Consider the following 5,376-nt stretch of genomic DNA (forward strand, 5'->3'; position numbering starts at 1 on the left):
AACTGAAGTTAGATTGTAGAAAATAAATGCGAGAAGAACAATTATAAGAATTAATGACATTTAATTTTCACTCCATTTCATACGTTATATCCACATTATCATGAAGATTAAATCCAACAGTGTTATTTGTGCCGATTGTTTTAGGATATATACATCTAGTAAAATCCAAACATAATTCAAAATGTGTTCAAAAAAATAATAATAATAATCAGCGCTGCCTTACAGTCACATTGTCCACAACAGGAGCAGGAGGAGATGGTGTGACTACATGTGATACAGAATATATATCATAAAATGTCAAAGACTGCAAATACAGTCATGAAGCGCAATCGCTACTCATCATCGCTACTCGCAATCGCTACTCATCATCCTAACTATTACGGTGTTCATTACAAAACCGTCATGAAGAAGCATGTGTTCACTATAACATTTTCGTCTTAAATTTTTGCCCACAAATTAATTCTGTGATTTTATCAAGGTGTTAAAGATCATTCTAATTGCTAGAAACATATAAATCCTCCGGTGACCCGGGTATGTAATGCAAAGCTGATCCTGACCTCCCGGGGGCCCTAAGCAAAATTCTGCTAAGGGGCCCTCCTACCTGACCCATGAGCCATGTAAACCATTTGCCACACATTCACACTTTTAAAAACCTCCCTCCTTTTAAAATAGTTTGCTCCATCTCTCGGTATGTATGTATATATATATATATATATATATATATATATATATATATATATATATATATATATATAATATAACAAAATAATATATATATATATAGATATAAATATATATATATATATATATATATATATATATATATATATATATATATATATATATATATATATATACAGAGAGAGAGAGAGAGAGAGAGAGAGAGAGAGAACACAGCTTTGGATTTGGGGATTAACTTTGGTTCCCTCTACAGTCTGGGCATTTTCAGCATTGTTGACACCAGTCTATTTGGACTGTCTGGAAGAAAGTGAACATTGATTAAGAGACTATAAACATTGTCATTTAGGAGTGCTATCACGCTACTTTTTGTACTGGTCCCCACACAGATGCTGCTGCTCGAAAGCGCGTGTCATTTCGTGCACGATTGCACGTGCATATGAACGCATGTTCACGCGCAGCGCGGTTATCGAGCTTCCGTTTATAAACACCGTTGCCCTTGGGCGTTTATTCACGCTAATGTTCACGCAATAAATTGTTGTGTGACAGACAGGCCAAGAGATGCACTGGCAGCACTGCACAGCTAATTTAACTAGTCAGATAGAGACTAGAGACAGAATCACATCAACTTAACTTTACTGTTATTTGCTCTTGCTGACATCAAACTTGAAGAGAACACAAGTTTACCTGATTGCTGTTCTCACATTTTACTCTCATTTTGTTTCTTTTTTCTCTTTTCATGGCCAGATGGATAGCTCCGCTTCATATTGTCATCTACACAGTAAACATTAACACGCGCTGTAAAATGAGGCAGGGGGAGGCGGGGCCTTGCGTAAATTTGCGGGGCCCTACGCAACTTGCGTAGTGAGCTATAGTGATGTAATGCTTCATGATGGCACTGCTGGCACTGTTGGAGGATTACGCCAATGGCAGAATAAGGAGAGAACGAGTTTTCAGTGACCATGATGATGTCCTGGCCCATTATGATGACTGGCTAATAAGCCGATTTAGATTCCCTAGAGCTGTGCTCTTAGATCTATGTGCTGAATTGGGTATTAGAGAGGGCAACACGCCGGAACCATGCCATCCCAGTCCAAATACAAGTCCTTACCACTCTGGGGTTCTTGGCAACCGGCTGTTTCCAGCGCGAATTGGCAGACAGGTAAATTATTTATTTAAAAAAACTATAAGTAATCCTCAACTTTGTCTCTAAGACCTTTTTGTATATGAAATAATTCTATTGGAATCTATCATCTCATCCTATAGGTCTGGTATATCACAGCCGTCCCTGAGTGCCATAATATCTGTCGTTTTGAATGGTATACTTAATATGGGTAGTCGATACACCAGGTTCCCCTACACTGTGTGAGAACAGGCCGAAATTATAATGCAATTTGCAGCAATGTCTGGTTTCCCAAATGTAATCGGCGCAATTGACTGCGCTCATGTTGCTATAAGTTCACATCTGAAAATGAATTTGCTTATGTTAATAGAAAGCATGTGCATTCTATTAATGTGCAAATCACATGTGACTCCAACATGACCCTCACAAACATTGTGGCACGCTGGTCTGGTTCAACACATGATTCCTTTAACTTGACACATAGCAGTGTAGGGAACAGTCTAAATGCAGGCGCAGTACGTGATGGCTGGCTTCTTGGTGAGTTTAACAATATTAAAAAGTAGAAACTGTAACAATATTGTTTTTAATATAATTATAACAATGTTGCTTTTAATATAATTATAACCTGCAGGCGACAGTGGCTACCCCTGAGACGCTGGCTCCTCACCCCATTTTTAAACCCGCAGAGCGCAGAGGAAACTCATTATAACGAGGTCCACTCTCGTGCCCGCGCAGTTGTGGAGCGTGCCATCGGCATCCTGAAATGGAAACAGCATCCATGAAAATGAAACGGCATCCATGCCTCGGGTGGCAGACTTTTACTTTTAGACAGAAGATAGCATGAAGACATCGAAGGAGTGCCAAAAGTAGCAAGCTCACAGAAGACAGAGGCAGATTATTAAGAGAAACTACTCAGCTGTGTAAGGCCCACTGAGGCACAGGCTAGGAGAGTCAGGATAGGGAAGATGCATGAGGGTATCCAGGTGATTCATTAAAGTTAAAACCTTTTTTCCCCCGACCTAACATGAGAAACAAGTGTTATAATGAATGAAATAATCGATGACAAATAAATAGGTAACCAGCCACATATTTATTTAGCAATAAAACATTAGCAATTTGAGTGTCCTCATCAGTCCATATACAGTAGGTGACAGTTCAGACGGGGAGAAACAGAGCAGTAATGACTGTGATTGTCACAACCTACATGCATGATATGTGCTGATAGGAAAAGACGATTAATTTCCAAATTTTAAATTAAGCTTAAAAACAATATGAGTAACAGATTCAAGATTCAGCAGTTTATTGCCGTATCTACAGGAAATAATTTGTTACACCATACAATGAAATTGTTTATTTAGAACAGAAATTAAGGACATAAGAAAGATGTCAAGTGTAACACAGACAACATGCATGTGCCAAGTCCGGTAGAGGAAGATGGTTATGATCAGAATCAAAATCAGAAAGAGCTTTATTGCCAGGCATTGTTTTCACATGTGAGGAATTTGTTTTAGTGACAGAAGCTCCACAGTGTAACAGAATGACATATACAATATAGACAAAATTGTATGTACACATGTACAGGTGTGAAATGTGCAATTGAAATATACATATACAAATATAGACAATTTGTATGTACAAATGTGCAAGTGTGAAATGTGCAATGAAGTATACATAGTATGTGTTTTAAGTAAATAATGTGTAAGAATAGTGTTGTGTGTTCCATGTGTGTTAATTGTTCATCAGATGGATTGCCTGAGGGAAGAAACTGTTCCTATGTCTGGTGGTTCTGGTGCTCAGGGCTCTGTAGTATCGACCAGATGGCAACAGTTCAAAGAGTTAGTGTGCTGGATGTGAGGGGTCCAGAGTGATTGTCTTTGCCCTTTTGCTCACTCTGGAGAAGTACAGATCTTGGAGAGTGGGGACGGTTGTGCCAATGGTTCGCTCAGCAGTCCGGACTACCCTCTGTAGTCTTCTAAGGTCAGATTTGGTAGCTGAGCTGAACCAAACAGTAATTGAGGTGCAGAGGATGGATTCGATGATGGCAGTATAGAACTGTTTTAGCAGATCCTGTGGCAGGTTGAACTACCTCAGCTGGCAAAGGAAGTACAACCTCTGCTTTGCCTTTTTCACAATGGAGTCTATGTGAATGTCTCACTTCAGGTCCTGGGAGATTATGGGTCCCAGGAATCTGAATGACTCCACTGCATGATGTTTATTTGCATTGAGATGGATGTATGTGTGTGCAGCAAATACAGAGGTAGTTTGTAATCCCAGGCAGCAGATGGGTGTCAGTCACAATTCTGATGGCCTGAGGGTAGAAACTGTTTTAATGCTCTGGTATTAACACTCCTGTAGCATCTACCTGATGGTAATATGTGGTTTAAATGTCTACTGAATGTCGAGAACTTTCCCAGGAACTTAGTAACAAGTTCCGTTTTGAACATTTGCATTTGTAAAAAGCATTTTTTCCCAGCAAAAGTTCTTTTTTCTCTATTTAAAACTAATTGGAGTTCAAGTAACTATGTTACTATAAATACTGTAATATCTGTGAGGCAGAAAATAAAGAGAAAAAAAGACATTTTTGAATATTTCCTCAGCCTTCGGTTTATAACACACATCATGAGCATCACACTGTTGTGTGTGATAGTTACATCACGCCGGTGTGTGTGTGATATTTACATCACGCTGTTGTGTGTGATATTTACATCACAATGGTGTGTGTGATATTTACATCATGCTGTTGTGTGTGATATTTACATCACAATGGTGTGTGTGATATTTACATCACAATGGTGTTTGTGATATTTACATAATGCTGGTGTGTGTGATATTTGCATCACAATGGTGTGTGTGATATTTACATAATGCTGGTGTGTGTGATATTTGCATCACAATGGTGTGTGTGATATTTACATCACAATGGTGTGTGTTATATTTACATAATGCTGGTGTGTGTGATATTTACATCACAATGGCGTGTGTGATATTTACATCACAATGGTGTGTGTTATATTTACATAATGCTGGTGTGTGTGATATTTACATCACAATGGCGTGTGTGATATATACATCACAATGGTGTGTGTGTGATATTTACATAACGCTGGTGTCTGTGATATTTACATCACAATGGTGTGTATGATATTTACATCACGCTGTTGTGTGTGATATTTACATAACGCTGGTGTGTGTGTGATATTTATGAAACCCCATGGGTTTGTATAAAAAGTGTGAAAACAGTGTGTACATATTAAGCTCATATTACTATATAAAACTCACAGAAGCACCTTTATTTTTCCTTTTGTTTTTGATTTAAATGATATATTTACATCATTTAGCAGACTCTCTTACATTTATTTATATAATTAAGGGCCTTGCTCAGGGGGCCGCAGTGGGACTCGAACCCCCAGCCTTCTGCTTGGTAGCCTAACACCTTAACCACTAGGCCACCACATCCCGAATACAGCACCCCAGAGACCGAGTAGGAATTCCGAGTTGACGGCTTATTCCTTATATTCTTTCCGAGTAGGAAGTCGAACGCAGCGTTTACAGCTCAGCTCGTCTCGCGCGCGCGC

Source organism: Tachysurus vachellii, chromosome 3, assembly GCF_030014155.1.
Source record: "Tachysurus vachellii isolate PV-2020 chromosome 3, HZAU_Pvac_v1, whole genome shotgun sequence".
Taxonomy (NCBI): Eukaryota; Metazoa; Chordata; class Actinopteri; order Siluriformes; family Bagridae; genus Tachysurus; species Tachysurus vachellii.